Here is a 14,849-nt window from a genome sequence, read left to right on the forward strand (position 1 = left end):
GTGCATTTTATGCAGTTTTCCCTTGGTGGCAATCACATATGCACCCCCCCCCCCACACACACACAGACACGCACAAGCTACAGTACAGATGTAGAATACTGTGTTATTTCAGTACCTAAGGAAAATGTAAAATTAAGAGATTCAATTTTGAAAAATTATTTAAAATAAATAAAAGAAAAAGATCATGCAATCCACCGCCATGTACACAAAAGAATCCTAAGTCCTGTACACAGAAAAGGAGAGGTGCCTGATGTACCCGACAAAATTCCCAGTACAAACACTTCACCCCAATGGTGCAGATGAAGAGACTGAGATGCAGCCATTTCCGGAGCTGAGACAGGGAGGAGGGAAGGGCCAGGGATGCGGGGCTCCCGGGGGCCAGCGAGAGGGAAGCTGTTTCCAGCCCTGGGCTGGAGGGAGGAGGGGAAATGGTGTCCTCTGGGCCCATGAGGGGCTGTCAGGGGCACAGGGGAGACTGCCCCCGCCCTCTGCCCTCCTGACGTCCCACCTCCTGCTGGAGCCTGGGAGCCCCCCAGAGGCCCGGGCAGCGCAGGCAGAGGAGTCAGCCTGGGCACAGAGCCGGCCAGAGAGGGGACCCGAAGGAATCTGGAGAGCGACCAGCACACTTGACTCTGCTGAATCTCAAGTGCCAGGGTTTCATTGCCTTCCTTCCCATCCATTGTTTTGTTACATGTGGAGCTTCTGTGATGTCTTCTGCGCTGTTCCAGGTGTTTAAGATGCAGTGATGGACAAAACGGTCTAACGAGGCCTGGGGACCCGCAGCTTACATTCTAGCAAGGGACGAGGTCACATAATAAAGAAAAAGAGATGAAGGAGGGAAATACGTGCTCTACAGACGATTCCTATAGGGGGATGGTAAGGGCGGTGACAGGCTAACACTCAGTGGGGGACATTTATGCTGAGATGAAAGGTAAGAGGAGTTAGTCTGGGAGATCATGGGCAGAATGTTCCAGGCAGACAGAACAGGAAGTACAGAGGCCTGAGAGGTGGCTTCTGGGGCAGTGGAAATGGGACTAAGATGAGGGGGAGGGGAGGTGGGCAGGGAGCAGGGCCCACAGCAGAGATGTCTCTGTAGTGCAGGGGAGTGACACCAGGGAAGGGTGTAGACCTGGAGGGGAGACAGGGTGGCTGGGGACATAGTGTGATGTGCTTTCTACACAGATGTCTGTGGCTGTGGAGACAGTGGAATGTGGGTCGGGGGAGAGGCGCAGCGTTTTGGTGAGGGGTCTCACAGCAGTCTGCAGGGAGCCCTGGGGCTGGCACTGGGGTGTTTGTCATTCAGATGAGGAGTGTGTGTGACTGTTGAAGAGGAACGAAGGAAGACTGAGAACGCTTCTGATAACCTGTGTATTGCCTGCGCTACTTTAAGGACACCTTTGTACAATCTCTGCAGGGGAATCCGAAAAGAAGGCAGCTGGGCACAGATGAAGTACACCCAGTGAGAAGCCTATTTTTCCAAGGAATAGAGTAGTGAGTAGTCATGCCCATTTGGACATCCATGAGGGTTCGACCATCCCTGAAGGCCCTGGGGATCAGAGGGTCTCACCCCTCAGGCGCTCCCACAACAGGGGCTCCAAGGGCAGCTCCGGAAGGGGCTCGAGGGCACGGTGAGGATTCCCAAGGGTGATGCATCCGCTCCCTGAGTGGAGCCGATAGGATGCTGCTCGTGGAGATGCCAAGATGAACACTCAGTGGACCCCAGCAGAGCGCAGAGCCAGTGGAAGAGGAAGACTCACTGACTAGAAGTGCTCGTGGAGGTGGCGTGTGCACCCACTGCAGGCGCTGTGCCCGGCTCTCTAACTGTCCCTGCAGCAGGCTGGGCGGTGGGTGGGAGGTCAGGGAGGGGTCTCTGGAGGAGGTGGCCCTGAGCTGAATGCTGAGGGAAAAGGAGTTATCCGCAGTGCATTACACACTTTCCGGGGCACAGGAATCACTTGGAGATCTGGTTACAGGGCAGATCCCAGTTCATCAGGTCCTGAGTGGGTCTGTGACTGCCCTGCTCCCCAGTGATATCCATGCTTGGACTGGACATAGAATAGCAAGGATCTTGAGATGACTGTGGGGAAAAGTGTGGGAAAGATAAAGGGGGAAGCACCATTTCTGGCCACATTTCAGCCCAGGCACAGACGCGAAGCTCCAAACAGCCTGGGAGAGCAGAGGTAGAACTTATGCAAGTGACCTGCCCCAAATTACCCTCTGAAACACTCCTATCTCCCATGGATGGGTCCTGTCCCAAGTTCACGTCCTGTTTCAGAGGAGCATGAGGAACCAAACACTTGGGGTCACTCTTGGGGAAGCCAGCCATGGAGGACCTGCTTTCCCTCCAGAATGCCCTAGTCAGTCGGTAGCTCCACCTTCCCGGCTCGCACAGCCCAGGCACCTGGGAACCCCTCCTGACCTGTTCCTCGTCCTCACCCTCTCCATGCAATGCATCGGGCAGTCCATAGATTATGCCTTCAAACTCCCTCTGTTCTCTCCATCTCTGCCAACACCCTCCTGTACAGACCACCACTCTGTCTCCTGCCTGGGTCACTGTCGCTCTGCTGACTGTCCTGCCTATGGGGCCCAGGTCACCATGCATCCTCCCATTGACCTCCTCTCGGCAGACACAGCAGACTCTTTAACCCATGACCCAGGCAGGGCCAGAACAAAGCCAGGCTTGGACGTGCGTGTGATGAAGGTGCGGCTGACCCCTGCCCTCAGCCCCCTGTCTCCTGCCTCTGGGTCATGGACGGCAAGGGTGAGCACACATCCCAGTGCAGCCTGGACAGCTCAGGCGGTACTTGGTGGGTGCCTGGCATGTTATGGATAGCTCCCCTTTTCACTCATAAAATGGCTCCAGTTCTGACAAGAAATTTGATGGCCGCCAAACTAATACCTTGCATGAGTTCAAACTTTTCCAAACAGTAGTGCAAAATTTAAAAAAAAAATACAAGCTCATGAGAAAATAGACAGCATGATTTCGATCTAAATCCAAATGCAACCCTGGACAGTCATGAAGTTCTATGCCCAAAACAGGGCTCCTAGAAAGACTGCACACGGAGGAAGATAGGGAGGTAGTGACCTTCTCCTTTGGGGCCCCTCCTTGCCAGGCTCTGATTCAGTGGCTCTTGGGTGGGACCCCAAAATTTGTATTTTTTCCAAGTCTCTCTCAGGGTTCTGATGCATGGCAAAGATGAACTACATTGTCGTAAGCCATCAACTCTAGGCCTATGTTGAAAGGGCCTGTGCCTTCCTCTGATCCAGCACTTGGGTCCCTCGCTTCCGACAGCTCATGACCTCCTGTTCTAAGATGTCATCAGTATGTCCTTTCATATCCACTCTCTGTCCTTCTCCACCTGCTGTCTGCTGCCGACCTGTAGGGTGTTGGCCACAAGCAGATTCATATCCTTCCAGCTCCCTTTGGAGTCACCAATGGGGAAGCCCAAGAACAGACTGGAGGGAGGCAGGAGTGTGAGCCCAAGCATTGAACCTCCTGGCTACTTCCTGAAAAGATGGCCTTGCGCTGGCTCCGTCTGTGGCTAGAGGCCCAGCTCCTCTCAAGGGCTGACTCAGCATGGTTCTCTTCCTTGGGCTCTCTTCTCTTGATTCCTTGAGGCCTGTAGGTGGTGACAACTGGGCTGTAAGGACCCCTTGTTACTACCTATTGGTTTTTATTGCCACTGTAAGAAATTTCCACAGACCTGGTGGCTTGAAACAACACAAATTTGTTATTTTGCAATTCTGGAGGACAAACGTCCCAAATCAGTCTCACTGAGCTAAATTTAAGATGTCTGTATGGCTAGTGCCTTCTGGAGTCTCCTTTTGACTTCCCAGCATCTGGATGCCACCTACAATCCTTGACTTGTGGCCCCTTCCTGCATCTTCATGTCCAGCCACCCAGCACCTTCTCTCATCTGTGATATCTGTTTCTATCCGTCACCACATCTCCCTCTATGACCCTACCACCAGCCTCTTTCACTTATTAGGCCCCTCGTGATGCCATTGGTGCCACATGGATCACCCAGGGAACTCTCCACATCCCAAGACCCTTGCCTTAATCACCCCTGCAAAGTCCCCTTTGCCGTGGTAAGGTAACACGCTCATAGGTTCTGGGGATTGGAAGGTGGACATCATTGGGACCATTATTCTCTCTACGTCACCATGCATCATGCCTTGAAGTTCTCCTATACCTACACGTTTGTAAATAATCCTTTTGTACATAAACCTTCGTCCAGTAACCTATTTCTAGTCTAACCTGATTCCCTCAATCTGTGCACCATCCATGGCACTTTTTTTTTTTCCAATTTTTTTTTATTGAGTTATTGATAGGTTACAATCTTGTGAAATTTCAATTGTACGTTAATGTTTGTCAGTCATGTTGTAGGAGCACCACTTCACCCTTTGTGCCCACCCCCCACCCCTCCTTTCCCCTGGTATCCACTAAACTGTTCTTGGTCCATAGTTTTAAATTCCTCATATGAGTGGAGTCATACACAGATTACCTTTCTCTTGCTGGCTTATTTCACTTAACATAATTCTCTCAAGGTCCATCCATGTTATTGCAAATGGAATGATTTTGTTCTGTTTTGCAGCTGAGTAGTATTCCATTGTATATATGTGCCACATCTTCTTTATCCATTCGTCTGTTGATGGGCACTTAGGTTGCTTCCACGTCTTGGCTATTGTAAACAGTGCTGCAATAAACATTGGGGTGCACAGGACTTTTGGGATTGCTGACTTCAGGCTCTTTGGATAAATACCCAGTAGTGGGATGGCTGGATCGTATGGTAGTTCTATTTTTAGTTTTTTGAGGAATCTCCGTACTGTTTTCCATAGTGGCTGCACCAGTTTGCCTTCCCACCAGCAGTGTATGAGGGTTCCTTTTGCTCCGCAACCTCTCCAACGTTTGTTGCTATTAGTTTTAGATATTTTTGTCATTCTAACAGGTGTAAGGTGATATCTTAGTGTAGTTTTGATTTGCATTTCCCTGATGATCAGCGATGATGAGCATATTTTCATGTGCCTATTGGCCATCAGTATATCTTCTTTGGAGAAATGTCTGTTCATGTCTCCAGCCCATTTTTTGATTGGGTTGTTTGATGTTTTGTGGTTGAGTTGCGATAGTTCTTTATATATTAAGGATATTAAGCCTCTGACAGATATATGACTTGCAAATATTTTTTCCCAGTTAGTGGGTTGGTTTTTTTGTTTCAATCCTGTTTTCATTTGCCTTGAAGAAGCTCTTTAATCTGATGAAGTCCCGTTTGTTTATTCTTTCTATTGTTTCCCTTCTCTGAGAAGGCATGGTGTCCGAAAAGATCCTTTTAATACTGCTGTCAAAGAGTGTACTGCCTACGTTTTCTTCCAGAAGCCTTATGGTTTCAGGTCTCACCTTTAGGTCTTTGATCCATTTTGAGTTTATTTTGGTGAATGGTGAAAAAGAATGGTCAATTTTCATTCTTTTACATGTGGCGTTCCAGTTTTCCCAGCACCATTTGTTGAAAAGACTTTCTTTTCTCCATTGTATGCCCTCATCTCCTTTGTCAAAGATAAGCTGTCCATAGATGTGTGGTTTTATTTCTGGGCTTTCACTTCTGTTCCATTGATCTGTGCACCTGTTTTTGTACCAGTACCATGCTGTTTTGATTACTGTAGCTTTGTAGTATGTTTTGAAGTCAGGGATTGTGACGCCTCCCGTTTTGTTCTTTTTTCTCAGGACTGCTTTAGACATTTGGGGTCTTTTGTTGCCCCATATGAATTTTAGGATTCTTTGTTCTAATTCTGTAAAGAATGTCATTGGGATTCTGATTGGGATGGCGTTGAATCTGTAGATTGCTTTAGGTAGAATGGACATTTTAACTATGTTTATTCTTCCAATCCACGTACATGGAATGTCTTTCCATCTCCTTATGTCGTCATCCAATTCTCTCAGAAAGGCCTTGTAATTTTCATTATATAGGTCCTTCACTTCCTTAGTTAAATTTACCCCAAGGTATTTTATTCTTTTTGTTGCGATTGTGAATGGTATTGTATTCTTGAGTTCTTTTTCTGTTGGTTCATTACTGGAATATAGAAATCTTACTCATTTATGCAAATTGATTTTATACCCTGCAACTTTGCTGTAGTTGTTGATTACTTCTTACAGTTTTCCAATGGATTCTTTGGGGTTTTCTATATATAAGATCATGTCGTCTGCAAACAGCAAGAGTTTCACTTCTTCCCTCCCTATTTGGATTCCTTTTATTCCTTTTTCTTGCCTGATTGCTCTGGCCAGGACCTCCAGTACTATGTTAAATAAGAGTGGTTATAGAGGGCATCCTTGTGTCGTTCCTGTTTTCAGGGGGATGGGCTTCAGTTTTTGCCCATTGAGTATGATGTTCGCTGTGGGTTTGTCATATATGGCCTTTATTATGTTGAGGTAGTTTCCTTCTATGCCCATTTTGTTCAGCGTTTTTATCATAAATGGCTGTTGGATCTTGTCAAATGCCTTCTCTGCATCTATTGAGATGATCATGTGGTTTTTATTCCTCAGTTTGTTGATGTGGTGTATCACGTTGATTGATTTGCGGATGTTGAACCATCCCTGTGTCCCTGGTATGAATCCCACCTGATCCTGATGTATGATTCTTTTGATGAATTGCTGAATTCTGGTTGCCAAAATTTTGTTTAGAATTTTTGCATCTATGTTCATCAGTGATATTGGCCTGTAGTTCTCTTTTTTCGTGGTGTCCTTGTCAGGTTTTGGGATCAGCGTGATGTTGGCCTCATAGAATGTGTTAGGAAGTGTTCCATCTTCCCTAATTTTTTGGAATAGCTTGAAAAGGATGGGTATTAAATCCTCTCTGAAAGTTTGGTAGAATTCCCCAGGAAAGCCATCTGGTCCTGGGGTTTTATTCTTTGGGATGTTTTTGATTGCTGTTTCCATCTCTTTCCTTGTGATTGGTCTGTTCAAATTGTCTGCCTCTTCTTGAGTGAGCTTTGGGAGACTGTAGGAGTCCAAGAATTTATCCATTTCCTCTAGGTTATCCATTCTGTTGGCATATAGTTTTTTGTAGTATTCTCTTATAATCTGTTGTATTTCTGCAGAGTCTGTTGTTATTTCTCCTCGCTCATTTCTGATTTTGTTTATTTGAGCTTTCTCCCTTTTTTTCTTTGTAAGTCTGGCTAGTGGTTTGTCAATTTTATTTATCTTCTCAAAAAACCAGCTCTTTGTCTCATTGCTCCTTTCTACTGCCTTTTTTGTTTCAATAGTATTTATTTCTGCTCTGATTTTTATTATTTCTCTCCTTCTGCTGACTTTGGGCTTCATTTGTTCTTTTTTCTCTAGTTCAGTTAGGTGTGCTTTAAGGTTGCTTATTTGGGATTTTTCTTGTTTGTTAAGATGTGCCTGTATTGCAATGAATTTTCCTCTTAATACAGCTTTTGCTGTATCCCATATGAGTTGGTATGGCATGCTATCATTTTCATTTGTTTCCAGGTATTTTTTTATTTCTTCTTTAATTTCTTCAATGATCCATTGCTTGTTCACTAGTGTGTTTAGTCTCCTCATCTTTGTGCCTTTCTCAGCTTCTTTCTTGTAATTAATTTCTAGCCTTATAGCACTATGATCTGAGAAGATGCTTGTTATTATTTCAATTTTTTTAAATTTGTAGAGGCTTGTCTTGTTTCCCAACATATGGTCTATCCTAGAGAATGTTCCATGTGCACTTGAGAAGAATGTGTATTCAGCTCCTTCAGGGTGGAGTGATCTATGTATGTCTATTAAGTCCAATTGTTTTAGTTTTTCATTCAGCTCCACTATTTCCTTGTTGATTTTCTGTCTGGATGATCTGTCCATTGATGTGAGTGGGGTGTTGAGGTCCCCTACTATTATTGTGTTGTTTTTAACATCTTCCTTTAGGTCTGTTAATAGTTGCTTTATGAATCTTGGTGCTCCTGTGTTGGGTGCATAGATATTTATAAGCGTTATTTCTTCTTGACGAAGTGTCCCTTTGATCATTATATATTGTCCCTCTGTGTCTCTCTTTACCTGTCTTATTTTGAAATCCACTTGGTCTGATATGAGAGTTGCAACACCTGCCTTTTTTAGTTGCTATTTGCTTGAAGTATTGTCCTCCACCCCTTCACCCTGAGTCTGTGTTTGTCCTTGGGGCTGAGGTGTGTTTCCTGGAGGCAACAAATTGTTGGATCTTGTTCTTTAATCCATTTTGCCACTCTGTGTCTTTTTATTGGAGAGTTCAATCCGTTCACATTGAGAGTGATTATTGATGCATGTGGACTTAATACTGTCAATCTGTTGCTCATTATCTTGTTTTCCTGTGTTTCTTTTCCTGTGTGCTTTAGACTGCCCATTTAATACTGCAATTTCTTATGCTGGGTTTCTTAGATTTTCCCTTATCTATGATTTGTGACTCTGTTCTGTACTTTATTTTAGTGTCTACCTTGAAGTTTGTATTTAGAATCTCGTGTATAATATAGTCTATTCTCTGGTGGTCTCTTACTTACTCGACCAATACTGATTTACACCCTTTGCTCTTCCCCTCCTAAATAATTATTTTCATTTTTTATTCCAACTCATCTTATTAATTTGTGGTTAGAGTGCTAAGATCGTCCTTGTTTTGGTAGTTTCCTTATTTTTACCCTAATGCTATAGTTGAATATTTGCTATCCTGTTCTGGTTCTATCCATCGGTCTCCCTAGTCTGTGGCTTGTGTCCCCTTTCTCCCTTTTTTCTTTTTTCAAGTATGAGAGCCTTCTTGAGGATTTCTTGTAATGGAGGGCTTTTAGTTACAAATTCCCTTAACTTTTGTTTGTCTGGAAAAGATTTAATTTCTCCCTCATATCTGAAGGAAATTCTTGCTGGATAGAGTATTCTTGACTGAAGGTTTTTATCCTTTAAAGCTTTGAATATATCACTCCATTCTCTCCTAGCTTGTAGGGTTTCTGTAGAGAAATCGGCTGACAGTCTGATAGGGGCTCCTTTATAGGTTATTCTCTTTTTTTTCTTACTTCCCTGAGTATTCTTTCCTTATCCTTCCTATGTGCCAACTTTACTATTATGTGCCTTGTGGTGGGTCTTTTTACTACGACAAATCTAGGAGATCTAAAACCCTCCTCTACACACATTTCTCCGCTGATCCCTAGATTTGGGAAGTTCTCTTCAATAATTTCATTAAGCACACTTTCTGCTCCATTTTCCTTTTCCATATTCTCGGGAATTCCTATGATCCTTATGTTCTTACTCCTCATTGAATCCATTATCTCTCTGAGATTTTCCTCATTTTTTTAAATTCTTAGTTCTCTTTCTTCCTCTGTCTGGCACCATTCAGCCTGTCTGTCCTCGATTATGCTGATTTGCTCCTGTAGGTTGTCTACACGGGCATTCAGGGAATACGTATTCTGTTTTATCTGTTCCATTGTGTTTTTCATCTCAAGTAATTCTGTTTGATTCCTCTTTATGATTTCAATCTCTTTTGCGAAGTAACTCCAGAACTCAGTTTGTTTCTCTATCTTTCTCTCTACCTCATTGAGTTTTTTGATTATAGCTGCTGTGAATTCATTATCACTTAGTTTACCTAATTCCAAGTCCTCAGGACTTAATTCTGTGTTTTTATTGTTTTCCTTCTGGTCTGGGGCTTTTATAAATTGCTGGATGGTAGAGGAGCGGTTTTTTCTCATGGTGGTAGAATTCAGTTGCAGTTACAGACTGTTGCCACTAGATGGGGGTCGAGAGCGGCATGTTAGCTCTCTGCCTTTGGGGCAAGATGGCTGCGCCCACTGGCTTTGTTAGGGGGGAGGGGCTGTTACTCACACGCGCTGGTCTGGGTTCAGATCAGTTCTGTTCTCTGGTCTCCCAAGGCCCTTGATTTATAGGGTCCCCGCAGATGGATGCTTTCCCCCCTCGTCAGCGGGTCTCCACTGAATCAGCGGCAGGAGTCCTGGGTGATCTCCCGGTCACGCGGCCCCTCCCCCGCTCCTTCCCGACCCGCGCCGCAGCGATCGCAGACTCTAGGGGAGGGAGCGATGTTCTCTCCTACCGTTCCAGCGCCTCCGAAGGGGTAAAGCTCGGTTTATGATCTCTGCCTTCTTGGTATTGTAGGTCCCTAACGAGCTGGCATTATGTTTATTCTCTGAAATTCAGTTCTTCCAATCTTTTGCTGTATTTTGGAGGGGAGAGAATCCCGGGTCAGCTCACCCCGCCATTTTGCTCCGCCCCTTCTCCTTTTTTAATAAGAACACCAGTCATATTGCATTAGGGCTCATTCTAATGATCTCATCTTAACTTAATCATCTGCAAAGACGCTATTTCCAAACAAATTCACATTCACAGCCACTCAGGATTAGGACTTCAAGATCTTTTGGGGGGGATATAACTCAACGCACAACACACCTTATACAGCCTCTAGAATTGGAGATCACGTCCTAAAGGAAAAATACTGTATGATTGATACTCTCCAAATTTCCTCCAAAAGCTCTGCTTCTGTCTCTGACCTCACCCAAGCCCCAGGAGGAACACTTCACTGGTGTAAAGCCCAGACTCTCAGCCTCTTGTCTATGCCCAGAATGAACAAATGCTCCCAGGGTAAAAGCAGCCACAGAATTCAACTCACTTTATTGAAGATCTTGTCTCCCTTTCAGTTTCGCTTACCTCAGCAGGTCTCCAGTACCTCATACAGGTGATTTCTCTATTGTTTCTGGCTTTTCTAGTTGTTCATGACAACAACACTTTAGGCCACAAGTTATTGAATCTCATCCAGGAACAGAAGCCTGTTTATGTATCTTTATTATTATTCATTAATTCAACAAAAAGAGATTATATTCAATAGAGAGCTGATAGTTTGTGCTCTTTCAATTTTGATTTACCTTGAAGATGAATCATGTGCAATGTGTTTACAACATGTAGATTGTTATGCCTACCTGTATTTTGTTTGTTGAAGCTTCTTGGTGGGTCACTCTTCTGTCTGTAAGAGGAGAGACCCATGATTCCCTGGGTTTTAGGCAGCAGGAAAATTACCAGGATTCCCATGGATTATTTGTTTCAGGGAATCCAAAATCCAATAACCAGGTGGTCAAAATCTCCTTCTGCTCCTCCCTTAAAAACTACTGTCTTGGGGCTGACCCCATTGCCTAGTGGTTAAGTTTCACGTGCTCCACTGTGGCAGCCTGAGTTTGGTTCCTAGGTGTGGAGCTACACCACCCATCGATGGTTATGCTGTGGTGATGACCCACGTACAAAATAGAGGAAGATTGACACAAGTGTTAGCTCAGGGCAAATCTTCCTCAGCAAAATAAAAAAAGAAAAAGAAAAAGAAAAGACTCCTGTCTGTCATATGTATAGTAAGTGTGGACCGGGATCTTGTGCTTTCTGGAAAAATGGGAGAACTTTTGGATAATTCAGAATTTTAGGGACCACTTTGGAGAAATTTTGACTTAGATAAGGTAGTCAACCTTAAGGGGCACCTTTGAAAAGAACATCTCAAACATCTTGGGGACAATGGAATACATTCTTTGATTGGTATGTGGAAGCTTCTAAAAGACTGAAAGGAATCCAAAAATAGCTCCTCTAAAAGAATCCTTATAGTGTACAAATAAAAAATCTTAAAAACTTTTTCCAACTGAGCAGATAACCTTAACTTAGTCCATCTTGCAGAAGCACAATTTGGATCAAGCTTTTCTTTTGAGTTTTGTATTATTATACCTGAGACATGGCTAAAATTTTAAAATAAAACCTATAAGATCTGTGTGTCTATCTATATGTTTATGTGTATCTATGTGTTTATGTATATTATGTACATGTGATTTTTAAAAGAGTTCCATTTAATTGGCTTAAAGAAAAATAAACACTTATATAAATTAAGTATTCCTAAAACTCTCAGAAATATTTAATCAAACCCAAATGGTTTTCAAGTTCATATGATCAGGATAATCTTTGATAAATAAAAGCTAGTTTAAGTTTGTTGTTTTAATAAAAACAAGAATGTCTTCAGAATTGTCAATAATAAATGTAATGCAAACATACAACACCATCTACCTGGGTTTACTAGTCAAATAAGCTCATACTATATGTTATCAAACGTGTCAGCAAGAAAAATAACTTAAGATGTTAGTTAGCTATTTGATGTCTAATCTAAGTATAATTGCTAAAAACACATAATTTAAATAAATGTAAATAAAAATTTATACTAAGTTAAACTAAATAATGGATATTCATTGAATATCTAGATCTTTTCTAAATAAAATAACAAACTAAGACATTGATTGCTAAACATAAGTTTATAATTTATCTACTTTGGGCTTCTTAATTTTTTGTAGAGAGACAAAAGGTATTTGGGTCTATTAATAAATATATCCTTTGTCATATTAAAAAATAGTACTATGAAAAACATATATCTCTAAAAAGTATAAGTTTGTATAATTGTGTACTTGTAAATTTGCTAATCTACTACAGAAAGCTAATATATGATGACAGTTCACAATTACCTGCTTTCTAGTATTCTCTGGAAAGTAAAGATTACGAATAGTTAAAATCTATAATAAATATGTAAAACTAGAATGACTAGAAACAATAAGAGTGAAGGGAAACAACTTTGTTTACAGTGTATGAGAAGAAAATTGGTTGTATTTTTATATGTAGAATATGCAAGGAGTATAGGATGTGTTTTTCTGAAGGAAAAAGAGTAATGTTTTCTAAAATAAAATGATTGGTTGTTGCAGAATAAGAAATGAAAAAGAATAAGAAAAAATCTAAAAGGATATGGAAAGTAGCAGAAGTTTTATGGAAAAGATATTTTATGTTATGAGGTCAGAGCTGGCTAAAATTAAATAGATTTATATATAAGCATTTTTAAATGAGCTCAATAATGTACTGACACAAAATTACTTTAATTTCCTGTTAAAATCACAAAACTTCTTAGATTATTGGTCTGCTTTTAATAAAAATTATAGGGGCCAGCCTGGTGGCGTGGTGGTTAAGTTCATATGCTCCGCTTTGGTGACTCAGGGTTTGCAGGTTTGGATCCTGGGCATGGACCTACACAGCATCATCAAGCCACGCTGTGGTGGCATCCCACATAGAAGAACCAGAAGCACTTACAACTAGGATATGCAACAACGTACTGAGGCTTTGGGGAGAAAAAAGGAAGAGGAGGGTTGGCGACAGATGTTAGCTCAGGGCCAACCTTCCTCACCACTTTCCCCCAAAAAGAAAGCATAAATAAGAAAGTGATCAAACTCTTTTAAAAAATCTAAAAGGTTTTCTTCACTTTTAGTGCAACCTGCCTGGGAAAACATGATTCTGTGTCTTAGGAAATATTTCCTGTGCTCCACATTATCATTATCAGATCTTTGATTACTTAGGAAAACTGAGTCTTTTCAATTTTAAAAAAGCTAAGATTTTTTACAACTATGTAACTTTCTATATTTACCTTTGAAATCTTTAAATTGTTGCTTTGGTTAAAGAACTAAATATTGTTTCACAGTGACCTATGATCCTAATTGATCAAGTGTTTAAATCTTTTGACATTTTTAACAAACTTCCCCAAATCAAATGCTCAATGACGTCTTTTTGACCTCAAACTAACTTTGGAATTTTCCACAGGGCCCAGGGAAGATTTCAAAAGATTTGCTCTCTCTCCTTATAAAAGAGAAATGTTAATTTGTTTAGGCTTATTTTATATGTTAAATTGCATGAGAAACATCATTAAATAAAAAGTAATGTTTAACCTTCTCAGAATACATTCACATCTGATATTTTATGAACGTGTTCCAAAAATTATACAAATTTTCTAAAAATATATGTTCTAGTGTAATGTTATCAGTCATAATTCCAGTTATTGGTTTACAATACTGTATATTACAAAAGTAACAATTTGCTTCTCAATTTCATAAATTTTTTTTTGGTGAACTTTCACCAGATCTTTAACCATGGCTAATTTTAAGATTTTTATCATTCACAGACAGTTACTGTTTTACTCTTGAGTCTTCTCTGAAATCGTTTATAATCAACTACAGGCAAAAATGCTCCATTTTCAAAGGGATTCATGGTAAAGAATCTGACAAGTACTTTAAAATGCAGTTTTCTGATAACTTTAGATCATAACACTGAATTGGGTAAGAATTTCTAAAACTCGAATGGAAAGCTGATTGATTCATAAAGCTGATAACCAAAGATTAAGCAAAATAAGAACTAATTCCAGGATATTGAATGATGAGGATGATTATAATTTTTATGACTTCATTTAAAGCATTGCTGGTTCTTTAATGTTTTGTTTTCCTGATTTAAAGGACTCTTTTTACTCCTCTCTATGAAACTGTCTATAACGTACATCTAGATGATAAAGTATACTTTTGTAAACAAAGTTGAAATATTTATCTTCTTCTCCCTGCCTGTTTCCTCCAGATTTAAGAAACTTTTTTTTAATGTTTCGTGATTATATATGTATTTACATGTTAAATAAGAATCTGTTATTGTAATAGGATACAGGTAGACAAGTCCTTAGCTTGACATCTTAACCTAAAGAGACATTAAAGGTTTAATCTGAGATTTCTTACTACAAGCCAATATTACAGAACTAAGATTGACTTTATGGTGCTGATAAGCCCCCTTGGATACTACCAAAGATTTCACTGAAATGTCATATTTGAGAATATGCATAGAATTATTATTCTTGCTACATTTATGTAAATAATTCCAGTTTGATAAGACTAGACTTATTTTACAAACAAATTAGTCTCATTGTAAATATCTTTGATAAAAATGGAATAATTATGGAAAAAATTGTTTCAAGAGAAAATGGTGGTGTATCCATTATCAGATTCTAGTCCTGTTAATTGTCTTTGAGGTTTTT

At 41.1% G+C, this 14,849-nt stretch overlaps 1 protein-coding gene across 23 annotated transcripts in view; it reads left to right on the forward strand.

The window, feature by feature from the left end:
* Nucleotides 1-14,849, forward strand: part of LOC138916635 (ubiquitin carboxyl-terminal hydrolase 25-like) — a 156,186-nt gene that overhangs the window by 34,796 nt on the left and 106,541 nt on the right. The window lies entirely within an intron of this gene.

This window comes from Equus caballus, chromosome 12 (assembly GCF_041296265.1).
Source record: "Equus caballus isolate H_3958 breed thoroughbred chromosome 12, TB-T2T, whole genome shotgun sequence".
Lineage (NCBI taxonomy): Eukaryota > Metazoa > Chordata > Mammalia > Perissodactyla > Equidae > Equus > Equus caballus.